The sequence below is a fragment of the Mirounga angustirostris genome, unplaced genomic scaffold, assembly GCF_029215605.1.
Source record: "Mirounga angustirostris isolate CCGP_5_RB_7025 unplaced genomic scaffold, mMirAng1.0.hap1 SCAF_5, whole genome shotgun sequence".
Lineage (NCBI taxonomy): Eukaryota > Metazoa > Chordata > Mammalia > Carnivora > Phocidae > Mirounga > Mirounga angustirostris.
The window spans coordinates 27,969,422-27,987,719 of NW_026991713.1; the positions used below are offsets into that span (position 1 = coordinate 27,969,422).

At 40.1% G+C, this 18,298-nt stretch overlaps 1 protein-coding gene across 14 annotated transcripts in view; it reads left to right on the top strand.

Moving 5' to 3' along the window:
• The window catches only part of BTG1 (BTG anti-proliferation factor 1), an 85,148-nt gene that overhangs the window by 37,130 nt on the left and 29,720 nt on the right, over positions 1-18,298 (top strand). For 6 of the 14 annotated variants that reach the window (XR_010411405.1, XR_010411407.1, XR_010411408.1 and 3 more), the window contains 2 exons: positions 1,381-1,590; positions 14,568-14,781. The exons of 3 other annotated variants lie outside the window; for them this stretch is intronic. The gene's annotated coding sequence lies outside the window, so the exon portion shown is untranslated. Of the gene's footprint in view, positions 1-1,380; positions 1,591-14,567; positions 14,782-18,298 lie in introns of those variants that run through there. 5 more of the 14 variants (XR_010411406.1, XR_010411409.1, XR_010411411.1 and 2 more) reach the window with 1 other exon arrangement.

Here is an 18,298-nt window from a genome sequence, read left to right on the forward strand (position 1 = left end):
CATGGCAAGAGACCCTGACTCTTAGAACCCTATATCAACCTCCATGGAACAGTTGAAAAATGCTAGTGTTCTGGCTCAGCTGGGATGGGTAAAGGGAGTCAAACTTATTTTATGGCTTCAGATTTTTGGGTTATGCATAGAAAGGCTTTTTTTGCTCCAATGTTTTATATATATATATATATATATATATACATATATATGTATGTATATGTATATATGTATGGTCTGCTATGTTTTTTCTAATACTTTGTTATTTGTGCTTATTGGACAATTTTTAATCCATCTGGAATTTATTTGTGTGTGAATTGTGAGGTAGGAATCTGATGTAGGATGTTTTGACCCCACCAATATGTAATCAACACAAATTAAGGCTGACAGTTACAAGTGCACATGGTAAAATAAGTTATTAACTAGTTACTTCCAGGAAAATAAATCTTTTTGGCAAATTTATATCTGCAGTATTTGACTTGGGAAATATTTTGACTTGATAAAAACAATGGTCATAGGAGAAAACTAAGAGTGGCAGAAGCTTTACTTGGTAAGATTTTCTAAGGATAGAACAATTTGCTATATAAGATTTACCTTAAAAAAACTTGGTCTCAGTGAAAATAATTTTGGTATGGAAATGATGATGATTAGAGGAATATTTTCGTTATCCTATCTAGCCAATTGGTCAAGGGAAAATAAAAATAGTATAATTCCAGAATGTTTCTCAAGGAAAATTCATCAGTGTTGGTAAAATTGTGGTATTAAAAATTGTTTGAATTGATAAAACCAGAGTGAAAAGTTTCTTGGGGCCAAATCAGTGAAGCAAAGATTATCCTTTTCTTTGGAGATCATACTTTATTTTTCTAAATGGGCTGCTTATTATTCTGACACCATTTATGTAGGCAACTGATCAATTCTTACGACTGGTCTGAAATGAACCTTTTTCATTTACTGAAATCTCATACTTGGGTCTCTATTTGGACTCTTTTATTTCTTTGATGTGCTTGCTTAATCTGCACTGGTTTTAATTATTGTAGATTTAAAGTAACCTTGATAACTAGTTAAGAATCCCCCATTAGAATTGTTTTTCACCATTTTCTTAGTTCTTCTCTCACATTTACTCTTTCAAGGACCTTCAGCATCAACTAGTTCAATAGACCAGATTTTTAATACGCTGAATGATTATAGACATTTTACATTTTAGTTGTAATCTCCTACTTAATTTTTTTAATATCTTGGCTCAATTTTATATATACTTATATCTATCTATCTAATCTTTATATATCCATATCTGTACCTACAGATGTAGATGTAGATACCTGTGTGTATATATATTTGTTTGGTTTTAGCCTTTAACTTAATTGAATTTATTTATTTTATTTTTGTTTTCAGATTTTTTTATCTGAGCCCTTAAAGATCCTTTGCTGTTCATTCCTTCTGAAGATAATTTCTGTTACTATATTATACTTTGTCCATTATCTGCTTATTTCCAACAACGATAAGCCCTGAGAGCCTTATCATTCCTGCAGCTGCAACACGAGATGGGTTTGGCAGTTTGGCAGTAAAAATGGCAAAGGTTTATTTTTTTTTTCCTGAAATTCGGTATGTACTCCGAGTGTTGATGAAGGGGCAAGATATTTAAGTGTCTTTGCTAGTGGGATTTCCCTGTGCCTTCTTTCTCTTTCCCAAAGAATAAGAATCTATTATTTATCCTGTCCTTTGCTGTGTCCTCTAAATTCTTGGATGAAATTCACAAGGAGCTTTTAAAGTATACCTCCCCTTTGATGAGAGTTGGTGATTTGAATTTGCATTGTAATGTCTCTCCTAAGAGCAGAGCCTTAACCTTCACAATGCTATACTTTGCAAATTTGATACCAGATAATGGACAATTCTATGAAATGCTGTCTCATTCATCTGCCACTTGTTTATAGTTTGTTTTGGGGGTTAATCGTGTGATGTTTGGGTTCTTTTCTTTCTTTCTTTCTTTCTTTCTTTCTTTCTTTCTTTCTTTCTTTCTTTCTTTCTTTCTTTCTTTCTTCTTTCTTTCTTTCTTTTTGCAAACTACCTTTTATATACAAGTCATATTCCATGAAGGCAGGAATCAAATTAATTTTGAATTCCATCTTTAGTGTATAAAATAATGCCTGGCACATAATAGGCACCTAGTAAATATTGTTGGTTGACTGACTTGCCTACCTTTATTTCCAAATACAGCCTTTGAAGAACTCTAGGTTATCAGAATTAGCTATTTGTCTGCCCCAGAGGTCATTCTAGCATATCTGAAACAAATATCACATCCCCAAAGCCTCCGACTCCTCTTCTTCCTAAACTCTAACATTGGTGTCTTCCTCAAAATGTTTAGGTTCAAAACGTTTCCATCATTTAAGAACTTCTTCCTTCTCTCTCTGCTCCAGCCCCCTTCACATCCACATGAAATTTGCCCCCAGATTTGTGGATTCTATTTCACAATGTCTCTGTACCCCTTTAGTTCTTCCGGTTCCCACTACCCTAGTTCAAGACTTTGCTCCCTTTCACTTGGCTGTTACAATTACCCCCTAATTATTATCCCTTTCTTCCACTTGGTCATTGCACCAAAATCCATGTTAATATTGCTTTTAGAACACTCATTCTTAAACAGGTCTGACCCCATCACTACGTGCCTATGATTTCTTGTTACCTATAGACTACCGTTCAAACTCTCTAACCTGCTTTGCATATTCTTCCAGAATGCGAAGGATCTCAGTCATGATTTCCGGTTTAATTTGCTTCATGCTCTGCACCTTTTACTCCTGCCAGGGGAGTGTCTTTCCCTGGATGAACCCTGCAATCTCTTTGCTGCTGATCTTTGTCCCATCTCGCTGTGCTCCAGGCACACAGGCTCTTTTCATTTGATCACCCTCCATGACTTCTCCCTGGGCAGTCTTCACCAGCAGTACCTTGCCCAGCTTGTCTGTCCAGCTAGCTTCACATGGTTGTGTAACTGCCACTCATTCTCCAGATCTCACTCCAAAATCACTCCTCAGGGAAGCCTTCCACACTCCCTCCCCCAAGAGCTTTCCCTGTTTCCATATATCGGGTCACATTAAACACCGTCAGCTCTGGTACTAAAAGGTGCACAGTGTGTAATTATAGACATATGCGTGGGGTCATCAGATTAAGGAATGTCTCCCCCACTTTATTCTAAACTCTGTGGATGAAGAAATCTGGCCCGCCTTGCTCACCACTGTGTCCCCTGCAACCAGCACAGGAGCACATGAAATACTTAAGGAATGTATGCATCAATGTCTACAAAAGACTTGGCCGTGCTCCTTATCCCATCTCCTCTTGGAAACTGGCCAAGACGCCCATTTCGAATTTATCTTTCTCTTTCCTTTAATCCCTACACATTTACCTTTTCTCTCATAGTACAGAGTAGTCTCTTGTCATCCACACCATAACTCCCCCTAGGAAGCCAAGAGGGTGGTCTGGTTTGTGTCTAAGGATGAGCACTAACATTAAAAAGTTAAGGTTTTGAGGGTGCCTGGGTGGATCAGTTGGTTAAGCATCCAACTCTTGATTTCAGCTCAGGTCATGATCTCAGGTCATGAGATCGAACCTTATGTCAGCCTCCCCATAGAGCATGGAGCTTGCTTAAGATTCTCTTTCTCCCCCTCCCTTTGTCTTCCAACCCTACTCGTGCTCTCTTTCTCTCAAAAAAAAAAGAAAAGAAAAAATTAAGGCTTAACAAAGGTTGGCAAAGTTGAAATGGTTACATTTGAAATGTTTGGAGTATTATGTCACACTTCCAATGCACCAGAGTTTTGGTCAGAAGCTCATCTGAACCAGTGTACTATGATTATACCTTAATCTTAGCCAGTCAATTCACAGTTGTGTGAGGATGGTAATTAGGGAGGCTGGGATAGGATATGGGGTGAGTTCAGTGGGAATCCACACCCACTAATAGAAATCCATGCCCTAGTGCTGGTGGGTTAATATTATCTTCTTAGATTCTTATTTGGTCTTCTTTTGCACACTTCACTCAATAATCTTGTTAATAAATTCTAGCAGATAATGATAATAAGGAAATAATGGTTAACTAATCTATGTTTATCCTGTCAACTGCACCTTAGCTGAGGACATAAACCCACATGGAAAAAATTGGCCTTTGTCTATTTAAATCTCTTACAAAAGTGGTGCTTGAGTTTTACCAGGGCTGTAGGTTTATTGCTCTTAATTGTACTCACAATAAAATGAGTTGTCCTTCAACCTGGTTTTGCCAAGTATTTAATTTGGATTAATAGATGGTCTAAAAACCACCAAAAATGTTCAAAAATTGATATAGCACAATTAGCTCTGGACTGCCACAGAGGGTTTGGAGGATTTCCTGGGACCAATTTGTTAATTTGAAGTCATAGGAAAGAACATGGGAAGGAACAGGAAAAGCTGTGGTTATACCCTGGCCTGGAGCTAACAAGGAGGAAGATATTAATGGCAACTTGCAGGGGTGCGTTCTGGGTATTTTCTTATCTTAGCCATTGGAAAGGTGGGGAGAGTGTAGTTTTCATAACAGAAAATATACTCATTTTTCTTCCTTGATCTTGAAGATTGTGAGGAAAGTCCTAAGAGATATTCTTAGAAGAGTCAGAAAGGTATTATTCTGATCTCTCTGGGTGCTCAGAGATGTAAAGGATTCAATTTTGATAACACAGCACCCAGTGTGTTTCTTAATTGTTCCTTTGATGAAGAGAGGACTTTTCTGAAAGATATGAGCCGGAAGAAGAAGTTCAATTTTAGTGCTCTAGAAGAAAAAGCTGGGGTCTTTGGGATTTCAGGTAACCTGCTCAGTGGGGAGTCAGGATCTATAGATCAGAAAGACGATGATAGGGCGCCTGGGTGGCTCAGTTGGTTAAGCGACTGCCTTCGGCTCAGGTCATGATCCTGGAGTCCCGGGATCGAGTCCCGCATCGGGCTCCCTGCTCGGCAGGGAGTCTGCTTCTCCCTCTGACCCTCCTCCCTCTCGTGCTCTCTGTCTCTCATTCTCTCTGTCTCAAATAAATAAATAAAATCTTTAAAAAAAAAAAAAAAGAAGAAAGACGATGATATCACTGTCAGGTTCTGAGACTTTTGTAACTTGTCTGTGTTTGTCACTGTGCTCATTGCCTGTCCCCATTTTGACTACTGGCAAAATGCTTGAAATGAAAATCATTTCGGGGCGCCTGGGTGGCTCAGTCGTTAAGCGTCTGCCTTCGGCTCAGGTCATGATCCCCGGGTCCTGGGATCGAGCCCCGCATGGGGCTCCCTGCTCCGCGGGAAGCCTGCTTCTCCCTCTCCCACTCCCCCTGCTTGTGTTCCCTCTCTTGCTGTCTCTCTCTGTCAAATAAATAAAATCTTAAAAAAAAAAGAAATTAAAATCATTTCTGGACAATGTCTTAGATATGGTGAATTAATTCATTCACTCCACCAACTTTATGGAGTGCTTACTCTATGCCAGGGTCTCCTCCAAAGCCCGAAAATACAGTGGTAGACAGAGCAGAGCTCTGTGCCTTCACTGAACTAACATTTTAGTGAAAAGACAGACAATGAAAGAAGTAAATAAAATCTATAAAGTATTAGATGCTGATAGGTGCTATGGAGGGAATAAAAAGGGGGAAAGAGAATAGAAGACATCTAAGGTGGGGGTTGCAGTTTTAAATATGGTAGTCAAGAAATATTTAATTGAGATGGTGACATAAGTAAAGATCTGAAAGAGAGGATCCAGCTCACCGTGTGGTTATCTGGGGGAAGGGTGTTCCAGGCAGAGGAATACAAAGTTTAAAGGTGATTTCTGAAACTAGGTTAGAAAAGGATTTTATTGGCTCAATGACTCTGAAAAATCAAGGGCTCCGGCTGGCTTCAGTCATGGCTTGATAAAGGGATTAGGAAAACATTTTTTTTTTTTTTTTCTGTTCTCTCTGTATGTTGGTTTCATTCTTACATAGTTTGGCCTTTTGTGGCTGTGGGAGAGCTATGGCATTTCCAGTTCTTACATCCTAAACTTCAACTCTGTAGGAAGAGTAAGGGGCTTTGTCTCAGTATTACCAGCAAAAATATCATTTTGTCTCTTTTGCTCTGAGTGGGTCACTGCCCATTTCTGAACCAATTATTGTGATCAGAGCAAATCCTGTGTACTGATTGCTTGAAGTTTGTGTCACTTGCTATGCTGGAATGGCATAGACTGAGAAAGTATATTTGTGCCTGTTTGTTTGGTTTTTGTTTTTTTTTTCGCTGAGGGGAGGGGGCATTCCCCTAAAGAAAATTGGGGAACCAAGAGAAGGATTAATGGATTTTGGAGAGAAAAAAGAGCAAATGTCCTTTATACCATATCTCTTTTGCTTAAATAATATCCTTAATAGAGTTAGATCCATCACGACTTGCTGGGGTAAGTCACTTCATCTCTATTGGACCCAGTTTCTTTTTATCTAAAATGAGGAGGTTGGACTCATGAACTTTAAGGTCACATTGTAATTTATACTCTATGACTAAGTATATTTTCTGAAGTCTTAAATAAAAAAAAGTTCCTTATATTATGAGAGTACAAATATAATATGCTGAAGGAAAGTAAAAAGCGAGTATTTAGCCTCTATTCTGGAGATTGCTATTTGGCATAAGGACCAGCATGAGTCCTTGTGTATAGGCCCTTAAACGCAAGTTTTTTAAGAGCTGATGTGATCAATCCCAGATGCCTTTGTATTGTGATTTACTGTTTCCTCTACTTGATGAGCTATAGGAAGAGAGAGATGAAGGAAGGGTGTGGATGAGATTTATTTGCTGGGTCAGTTTCTAGCCGGGAGTTGGGTGACTCAGTTGAAAGGCCAGCTCGGGGAGCATATTTAACACAGATTTCCATATTCAAAACAGAGTGGAGAGTCTATGCACCCTTCTACAGGCCTCTGTGACATTAAGACGATGACGTTAAGATAAAGACTCTCCTAAAGGTAGAAGACTCTTGGGATTCACTTCCTGGACTTTCAGGATTGCAGAGTCCTTCTTTAGTGCTGGATTGAGGGGAGAATGGCTGAAGGACATGGCCCTTCCTATAGGCAGCGTCTTGAGACTTAGATTCTCCCAACAGCAATAAGGGACTTCCGTAAGTGTTTTGCCTGTGTTTTATGTCAGAGCTCCACATTTTATATTAAATTTGTGACTATGTGGGTCTGACATTTGGCATTGCATAAGAGAGACAAGTATCTCCTCAAGCTTCCTGTGTGATTCGGGCCATACCTAAAATCCCTTCGTGAACGGTTTCCATGTGTCAGGAATAATGCATTCAGGTAACCAGACCTGTCTCTGTGAATATTCTCTTGGAAATTTCCATGTTCTTTAGCGCAGTGCACAAAGCCCACATCAGACCCAGGATTTCCTTCTTCTTCTATGACAGATTCAGGGATTTATGTACTCTTGGCTTCACAAAAAAATCCCTATCCAGTCTCAATAGGTCTTTACAGTCTGATGAAGACCAGTTTCCTTCCTTTTTTCCCTTTCCTTATTTTTTCTTTATTGAAGTACAAAAAGACCATTTGCTTTTCTCCAGTCAGCCTTTCTTTGAAGTTGGAAGGGCATACTTCAGGAGGACGTGGGCTCCCTGAAACTTCCTCCCCGCCCATCCGAAATACCCTTCTTATTGTGGATTTTATATGGTTGATTCATCACAATATTTGTCTCTGAAATATTTTCCAAAAATAAAATATATGTAATCATCTATTTCAGTGCACTGTGATCCACATATTGTTCCCATACTCCGAGTGTTATCATATGCTCTCAGCCAATAAGAGCTGACCCAGCAGACTACTATACATGTTTGATCAATGACAACTGTCTGCACTTCCTGAGTTGAGTGTGTCTGCTGGGTATGTTGTTTCTTTCCCTGTACTCTCTCTTTCTGCCATTTCTTGTGTTCTTTTCATAGCTGACAAAAAAAGTAATAGTATTAGACTTGCTGCAAAGAAAGAAAGATATTTACAGTGGATATTAAAATGTAAGCTTTAGCTAGAGAATGAGAGGACAAGCCACAGACTGGGAGAAAATATTTGCAAGATACATATTTCATAAAGGACTGTTATTTAACATGTGCAAAGAGCTCTGAAAACTCAACAATAGAATAAACAACGTGGTTTTAAAAATGGGCAGACCCAAAACACACCACGGGCGGAGAAGATAAACAGATGGTAAATACACATACGAAAGGATGCTCCACATCATTTGTCGTTAGAAAATTGCAAATGAAAACAACAATGAGAGATCACCATATTCCTATATTCCAAGCCATTCTAGGCCAAAATCTGGAATACCACCAGCATCAAATGCTCTGAGAATGTAGATCAATAGGAGCTCTCATTCATTGCTCATGGAAATGCAAAGTAGTTCAGCCACTTTGGAAGACAGTTTGGCAGTTTCTTACAAAACTAAACATACTCTCGCTATATGATCCAGCAATTGCATTCCTTGGTATTTACCCAAATGAGCTGAAAAATTCTGTCCACACAAAGCCTGCACATGGATATTTATAGAAGTTTTATTCATAATTACCAAAACTTGTAAATAACTAGGATGTCCTTCATTAGGTGAGGGGATAAATAAACTAACATGTCTAAACAAAGAAACATTATTCAGTACTAAAAAGAAATGAGCTATCAAGCTATAAAAAGACATGGAGAAAACTTAAATGCACATGACTAAGTGAAAGAAGCCAAACTGAAAAGGCTACATACTGTATGATTCCAACTCTAGGGCATTCTGGAAAAGACAAGACCATGGAAACAGTAAGAAGATAGGGGTTGGCACAAGGGAGGGATAAATCAGCAGAGCACCAAGGATTTTAAGGAGTGCTGAACCTATTTTGTGTGATACTAGAATAGTGGATACATGTCATTTTTCATTTGTTCGAACCCATAGAACGGACACCAAGAGTGAACCTTAATGCAAACTACTGGCTTTGAGTGATAACGGTGTTGTCAGTGTAGGTTCCCATATTGTAACAAAGGCACCACTCTCTGGGGACTGTTTATGGTGGAGGAGGCTGTGCCTGTCTGTGTCGGGGAGGGGATCTATGGGAAGTCTCTGTACTTTGCACGCAAGTTTGCTTTGGCCCTAAAACTGCTCTAAAAATAAAGTCTTTAAAAAATGCAAGTTGCATAGGTTTTTGAGGTGACCTCGTGTGGAAGTTCTTTGACATTATAAAAGGCAGCATCACCACATCCTGAGAAGACTAACATTCAGCTTCCTAGAAGAGAGAGGCAAGAAACCATGGTGGTCAGGCCTGACGCCAGTGGCCACAGCAAGCCTTTGCCCATGCTTCCCTGTAAGAACTGAGCCGTAGCAGCCTGTTGAGAGCCGTTGAGCTAGCAGGTGAGCTTTCCTGGCCCTGCCCCGTGCCTGTGTTTGTTCTGCCGACAAGAGAGAGGAAGGCAAATGGAGAGTGATACTTCTCACTCTGAGTTTCTTAAGGCCTTCCGAGGAGATAATCCCCCTCCCTTGTCAGAGCTGGATGGTATCAAGCCCAGCCTTCTCTGGGAGGACAGCTCAGAGCAGCTGAAGCTGTGTTGACCAGGGCAGCTGCCGAAGCAGTGAGAGTCCCCCCCGCTACTGTTCCCATCGCTGCCCCTTGCTGGCTGGACAAGGAGAAGGGTGTATTGAGTGACTTTGGCTAATAATTATGTTAATGGCTGACATATAAGGATGGCGCACATTGTGCCAGGCAGAACAGTCAGTGTTTTACACGGATTGTCGCAATCCTCACAAGAATAATAGCTCGTAGCACTTCGTATACGCCAGGCGTATTCTCGGAGCTCTAGATATATTATGCTAATTTTCATCCTGAAGAGAAGCTAATGAGGTGGTACCATTACCTTTCCTGTTTTACAGATGAGGAAACTAAGACTTAGAGAAACTGAGTAACTTGCCCAATGTCACACAGCTGCTAAGTGGTAAAGTCCATAATCAAACCGAAGGAAAGCTCGAGTCCACAACAGTCTTGTAATCAGAGTCGACAGGCGGGGATACTCACCACTATACTAACGAGGAAGTCTTGTAATCAGAGTCGAGCAGAGTTGGTCCATTATAATTTTATTTATCCCTAAAATATTTTCTAAAAATAAAATGTATCTAAAAATCCATTATGGGACGGCATGGATACACGTCTCGCCCGTGTTCTTAGTGTAGCACGTGTTCCTGGACAGCGAGTGCTAGCCTAACAGACAATAGCACACACACTCTTAGTTGTTGGAGGGGATTGCATCCCACTATCATCGTGATGCTTAATGTTTACAAAAGAGAGCACAAAACAATTTCGGATAGGTGGCGGGGGGGGGGGTGACTATCCAAAGATACTTGGTAGGTTGCCATAACCTTGGAGAGTTTGCTCTGCCTACGAACTAGTCTATGAGTTTGCAGAAACTTGATCTTGTTGGTCCAATGGGAGGTTTGACCCCTGTGGGATGGACTCATAGAGACTACAGTAAAAATGAGAACACCAAGGGGCGCCTGGGTGGCGCAGTCGTTAAGCGTCTGCCTTCGGCTCAGGTCATGATTCCAGGGTCCTGGGATCGAGTCCCGCATCGGGCTCCCAGCTCAGCGGGGAGCCTGCTTCTTTCTCTCCCTCTGCTGCTCCCCCTGCTTGTGCTCTCTCTCTCTCTGACAAATAAATAAATAAAAATCTTAGGAAAAAAAAAACAACAAAACACCACCACCACCACCATCACCACCACCACTGATAAAACCTCAAAGTACTTCAAAAAAAAAAAAATGAGAACACCAATTTATCAATACGGAATGAGAATTATAACTATCAGGGCACCACACCCTCTCATCTCACCAGACCCTCACAACATACTGTCCTTGGAGACATGCTGTACAGAAAGTCAAATTATAATTAAGTTGTTGGATGAGTATAGGATCAGACTAAGGGAGTTTTTCTAAGAAGCAAATATCAAGGTTATGAGAGCTGGGTACATTCAACTCCAGGGCAGGGAGTAATCTGCCACCCAGGAGCAGCTAGCTTGAATCTTTGTGCTCAAGTCAGAAATTGGCCAGTGCACTCTGCCCTACATAGAGCTTGTCCATATGAATTATTTGGTTTTGGGTGACAGGAAAATCTAAAACCAGATAAATGTTTGTTTCTAACTTGTGTAAAAGTCTGGATTGATGTTGGGCCCAAAGCTGGCATAATGTCCCTTTGTGTTAGAGACCCACATTCTCTTTACATCTTGTTATTCTGCCCTGCGCAGCATCGACCTTAAAGTCCAAGAGAGTGGACTCTGTATTTCAGACGGGAGCCAGAGAACAAGTTAGAGAAATAGCAAAGAGCACTCACACACGTTTCTCTTAAAAGAAGCCCCTAGAAGATGCCACATGGCACTTTTGCCCACATCCCATGGTCCAGTATTTAATCTTATGGCTACACCCACCTACAAAAAAGTCTGGAAAATGTAGTCTCTGTCCTGCATGGCCAAATGTTCTTCCAAAAATCAGAGTATCCATCAGCATGGACAAAGTGGAGAGGGGATATTAGGATAAGAGGTGAGGGATCATCGTCCAAGGCTGATCTCCCACAGCTTAGATCCCAGCTCTCATCGCGGTGGGGAGAGCCAAGTGCTCCCCCCAACCCCATGAACCCAGATGCAGAGAATCCTGCTGCAACCTTGCAACATCATATAGCTGTAATGGCAAGGTGTGGGCCCCAGCTCCCTGTCACTTCAGAAAAGGATCTGGAGACTTGCTTCCTCCAAGCCCCTAAAGCAGGGAAAGGACAGTCCTGGTGGCCAGGTTCTTCTGTTTCTTGAATTTGATATCTTTTATAAAATTTCTAATAAGATTTATGATCCTGGAATTTAATTCATCTTTGAAAGACAAAACCAAAATTAGATACATGACTAGGATTCCCATTAGGGAACCAAACATGATTTAAACCTATGTCTGCCTCTTCTTTCATATTTATTCCTCCTCACTGTTTTGGGTGCCACTTTAAGTTTCATTATAATTTGCTTTCTCCTTTGTCAGTTCTCATTTCATCTTCTGGTTGACTAGTTTGGACTTGTGGCCTCTAATGTTAGGCCTCTCACCCCTCCCTCCCAAATCACACTATACACAATTGTCAGAACATTTCTTCTAAAGTCCTAGAGCGTTCTGGATAATAGTCTTCATGGTCTGACCCAGGTTTTCCTTTCCAGCTGGACCTCCTATCACTCCCCAGCCTGTCCCCTAAGACCAGCCATTTCAAATGGTTTGCTATCCCCCAAACTCATCATTCCTATCTTTGTACCATTGCACAGATTTTTCCCTCTGTCTAGAGCACTCTTGAACCCAGAGGGGACTCTTTTTTATCTCAATCTTAAAGTCAAGTTACCCTATTCGGATTCCTCTAGCTTCTTTTTGGAATCATGGGACCCTAGACATACTTTGATCTTAGCACAATAAATATACATTTCAGCTCACATAAGTCTTTTGTATTGACCAATTTAATTTACATTGTGAACTCTCATTCTGCCTCTTGTTGGATGCCTGTGCTCAGGTAAACAGGATACTTCTCCCATCTCTTCTCTGGGCTTATGTCTAAACCCGTGTGACTTGGGCTCATACAGACCCAAATTATGTGGGTTAGGGAATACTTTCTTGGCCATGATCTGTTCTTGCTGGCCTCCACTTGATGCCCATTGTCTTCACCGTTTCTTTGGTTGTCAGTGCAGACAGGTGGCTATAACATCACTCATTCTCATCTTTGAAGGCAGATTTAGCAAAACTCTCTGCTTTGGTGTCCTTCCTGGGTACACAGAAATATATGCTCCCAGGCCATGTTGGGCAATGGGAAAGTTTAGGGTGCCAAGGCCTGTCTCTCTCTGGATCACGCTCAGAAATATGAGAACATTTTCTTAACTCAATGAGGTAGCCTGAGCCCAGTCCTCCTAGATCTAGCACGCTGATACTTGTCTGGTATCTGAATGAACCTCCAGGGCTCTACGAGAGACTGAAGCACAAATTCCTCCATCACTGGAGCTCTCAGCTTCACCTGAGTGTCCTGTCATCCCCTGTTGCCCTGCACGCAGTCCCTTCTTGCAGACTCAGCTGCATGGAAGTTCTCCTGTTTGTTGAGACCCTTCTTTCTCCCCCCCCTCTGAGGAAATGTGATTCTGTAGTTGGTGAGATGGGTGGAGGGTGGGAGGAGATGTGTGGGAAATCTAGCTCTAACCCCATCCTGTTGTCTCTGTGCCCTCACTTCCCTTGGGCCTAGGCTTTTGCAACTCAAAATGTTTACTATGCTTTTTGCTCTAACAGCCTTTTGACAGTGAATCTTGTAATGCTAAAATGGAGCAAAACCAAGGGGTCCTAAAAAAGAGGTATTAGTATTACAAAATATCATTATCCCACTGCAATAGTATTTACCACATTATTTAAAAATAGATCATTTATTTTTCTTCTTCACTAGACTGTGAGCGTTTTCCTTCTCACTATATTAACTTCTAATTCATGGCACAACCCCAGAGAAAAGATAAAGGAAGGACCCTGATTTGACCAAGCTTAGATATCTACAAATAGGCAGAATGAAGGTTCAAAATATAAATTAAATTGAGCAATAGAAAAAAGAATATGTGAGCTGTAATGTGTACCTTTTGCACTAAGATCAAGATATGTCTAGGGTTCCATCAAGGCACAGTGCAGGGGAGAATAGGAACTCAGTGAATAGGAACTCAGAGAATAGGAACTCAGTGTCTGATGAACGAATTAAGGAATTACATGACTGATGCTAATAGCTTTCATTTCTCTGGTGCTTGCTCTATGCAAGCCAGTCTTGGTAATGATCTTATAAGGAAGGCATTCTTTTTCTCATTTATACTTGAGAAAAGCAACCAAGCCTCGGAGAAGTAACCTCTTTTGTCCCAAATCAAACAGCTTGTGGGTAGCAAATATAGAATTCTAACTCAGGTCTGTTTGATCCCAAATCCTGAATTTTTTCCTCAGCTATACTATGTAATCAATTTTATTGAACTTACGAGGTACTTATAGGTACAAGGTTCCAGGTGAGATATATGTATGTATGTATATGCACATGCATATATGATGAGGTCTCTTGCCTTCTAGGGAATTCAATGCATTTTCCAACCACTAGAAAGGATTATTTAAATATATTCTCTTGTTCTGCTATTCTTAGAAATTTGATGTTGTTATTTTCTGAGAGCCTTATTGATCCATCTAATATTTACTGCCTTATCAATAAAAGCAGGATACAATGTTACCATGTTATGCTTGGAATCTTAACACTTGCAATTGTGGTATATTTCAGTCAAATGATGCATTTATCATTTAAGTGATTTAGGCATTGGTGGAGAGAAAGAAAAAAAAAATGTCTGTTGTGAGTTACACGGGGATGAATATTTCCTCTTTTCACTGCCTGGCAAGATGGTGGCAGTATTTTTTACAAATAGGATATGTAATTGTGTGTATATTCCAAGCGCTTGTTTATATTTTCCTTTAGGGTTTGACTTTCTTAGATGTCTAAAACACTCTGGGGGTGGGGTGGGGAGAGGGGATGCCATAAACTTTTACAAACAGACATTGTCCTTGTTTCCTAGGCAAATTCAATGCACCTTCTGTTGGGTAATTAGAATCCAAGAAGTAACATGGAGTGTTTTAGCCAAATGTGAATGAGCTGTATTTATAATGGAATGGCAGAGATGTGGAAACTCAAGCTATTCAATGTGAGAGAAAGTGATTAAAAAGACACAATGAGATATCAGAGTGTGTTGACTCAGTTGTAGAATTTGGCATTCCACACAGTAAACACAGGTAAATGTAAGTAAATATTTCTATAAGAATGGTCCTATACCCTTTCTATTTCTGGGGTAAGGTCCCACCGCATTTTGCTGGTAAATGCATTTTCTTCTTTTAAGGGGTGATCATTATAAACGGCACCATTTAAAATGTGCTATAAAAACAGTACATCTCAGAGTGGTGTTTATCCCTTTTTTCTTTCTGTTTTAGGTTAAGAGACATTGGGAGGGGTTTTAAGTCTCATATTACTTTTTTGTGTTGTAATAGCTTCTTTTACAAAAGGCCATGTGTCTGTGTGCATGCGTGCATGAGTGCATGTGTGTGTGTGTGCATGCGTGAGTGCGTGTGTGCGTGCGTGTGTGTGCGTGTGTGTGTGTGTAAATGTGTCTTTAGAACATCTGAGCTCCTGGGGCTTTGTAAATGCAATACCTTCACAAGAGGTCAAGGACTGAGAGCAAAGGCCAAAGGCCATCTTGTTAGGAGGACTGGGTAGCCAGTTGGGTTGTGTAGTGCGATAGGAGGAAAGGAAGACCCCAGCTGGTGATATAAAAAGGTCTGTAAGCTTTCCATTTCCTCTCCTATTCATTTTTAAAACACACATTTAATGAACATTTACTCATATGAATATATAAATATACCCCTGCCCTCTCCTCTTCCCAGGCATTCATTCAAATTTTCCATTTTATTGGTTGGTTGTTATAGTTCTCAGAATTCCCAGGTTACTTTTTCTTCCATGTGAGAACAGTGATTTCCAATCATTTTGGAGTCATATACCTCTGAGAATCCTATGAATGATATGATCTTTCTCCTAAAAAAACCTCACAAATATTAGGGGTTCAGAGCTCCCCAGACATTCTTCAGTGGACCCCTGGTTAAGAATCACCGCTCTCTCTGATCTCCTTTGTCCATGCATCTCTAATGCCACCCCACTGCTTCTTTTCCTTACAACATTTTTCGTTTGCAACTTAGCTAACTGCTCTGTTTCTAACTTTGACCAAAGATGTGCTGTTTCTTTTGTGTCATAAAGTGGTGGAGGGATGAGAACAAGCTATGTGATTTCCTCCAACCCCACCATCCCTTACTAGAAGTCTTTCTCCTGTGTTATTCTGGAACAGGTGTCTAATGGACTCTTCTTTCCACCTGGTGAGGATGAAACTGATATCCAATAGAAAACTGATATCCAATAGAAAATGATTATTGAGTTTTTCCAGGAATGGCAATAGGTCTGGTATAATACTATTTATACTCTTAACATGCACCCTCTTGAATTCAAAGTATCTATTGGTAAGACAGCATCCCCATCAGATGGAGTGTTTGGTGGTAGAGCTGAACAAAGTTAATTGGTTCCCACAGGAATCCTATCTCTGACTAGACAGCAGGTCTAGAACTGACAGAAAAAAGCTAAATTCCTGTGTTTCTCAATGAAAAATCTTAAGATATTGAAGATTTTCGGGATTGTGTGTTTGCCTATTCCAATTTGAAAAATGCTGATTTATGAAGCTAAAAATCTTATTCTCAGAAACTGTTTTTCAGTTGCCAATTATAAATGAAAAAGAGTTCTTGTGTTAGACAGAATATTGGCTCCCCAAGACTTCCCTATCCTAATCTCCTGAACCTGTAAATATGTTAACCTTACACGGCCAAAGGGATTTTGCAGAGGTGATTAAGTTTAAGGACCTCAAAACGGGGAGATGATCCAGCTTGGCCCAATCTAATTACCTGAATCCCTATACTTGGAGAACCTTTCCAGGCTATTGTCAGAGAAGAGATGTGGTAACAGAAGCAGGGTCAGAGAGATGACATGTCACTGGCTCTGAAGATGAAAGAAAGACAAAGAATGTGGGTGACATCTTGAAGATGAAAGGCAGGAAAATGGATTCACGCCTAGAGCCCCCAGAAAGGAGTCCAGCCTGGCTGACACCTTGATTTTAGCCCAATGAAACAATGTCAGACTTCTGACCTCCAGAACTATAATAAATGTGTGTTGTTTTAACCTACTAAGTTTGTGGTAATTTGTTACAGCAGCAATGGAAAATGAATACAGTTCTATTGTTAAAACTGTAAAAAAGTTTAAACAATACATCATTAACATTACTATGCAAAAACTTTAAAATTTTATATAATTCATGAACCCTAAAAAGGTGCCTGTGGATCCTCCAAGGGTCCTTGGGTCCCAGAGGGAGAAACACTGCTGTATTTAAATATTTGAGGAGATGTAGACAGGAGGATCCATAGATTCTTTTCATCTGTGTTTTTGTTGGGTGGATTTGTAAATTCTTAATTCATTGCTTCAAATGCATTGGTCTCATTTTATGAAACAGGTATCTTTCTCTATGTGTTGAGTCACTTTCTCTTACATTGTTTAAATTTCTCACCTCTCAGCAGTCAGGTTACCAACAGTAGCTTATAAATGATGCATCATGTCTTTTAGTAATGCATTCTACAGTCACCAGAAGCTGTGCATTAATTTTTTGCATAGTTCAAAATTGTCCTGTTTAGGATTAAAATATCTGCATTGAGATTCTTTCATCTGATAAAAATACAGCTAGTTTTTCTTAGTAATGCCTTGAACTGTAACCATGTTATCTCTTAGAATATTTTATTTGTACCATGTGGGAAAATATGCATCTCATTCAGACAATATTGTTGTCCTCTCTCTGTTTAAGTTTATTGATAAATTTATTAGAAAAAAGAGAGAGAGAGAGAGAATATAATAGGTCAAAAAAAGGATCTTGAGAGGTCATCTCTTTCTTCAGGCAGGGCTGTATCTGAGTAATTCCGAACAGATAAATATCTATCCTAGGGATGGAAATGGAATTTTCCCCCCTAAGGGAGCCCTAAATGTATTTCAGTCAGCTCATTTGCATGAGTCATTTACATTGATTTCCATGAACCATTCCTTGGCCTCTATTCCTCATATAACCCTTGACTTAACAAAACCTCTCTCTCTTTCCCTCTCTCCTCCCCCTATTTATTATTCATTCAATTCATATTTGAAAGCCTATTCTTGGAATGTCCTGTGCAAGGCATGATGAGAATCTCTGAGAAATAAAGTGCAGTCTTACCTCAAAGAATTTGCAGTCTCCTGGAGAAGCCAGAGTGTAGGCCTAAGGAAAGGTTAGAGACTCCTCAGAATGTATAGAGAGCATCATACCATGACGTGCAAATGCAGGATACTCATAGGGAAAGTGTGGGCAGTGGGGAGAGCAGACTGAGCTTCTGTGGAGTACCTACTAGATGGGAAGCCCCTTGTAAATGTTACCTTTTTTATCCTCAACAAACTTTTAAAAGAGAGAATTTTATCTCCCTTTATGTAATTGGAGAATATCGTACTCAGTCTTCCAACAGACTCTGATTTACCTGAGTCTAAAATTCATGCTTATTTCACTGGGCTACATTGCCCATGTGCAACTACAGAAGGAAGTGCTCCCCGTGGATGTAGAGGTTGTTAGATTCATTTATCAATCATCTACTATGTGTCAGGCGCTTGCTAGCTCTAATCTCCCATTTCAAGCATGAGAAACCTGAGGCA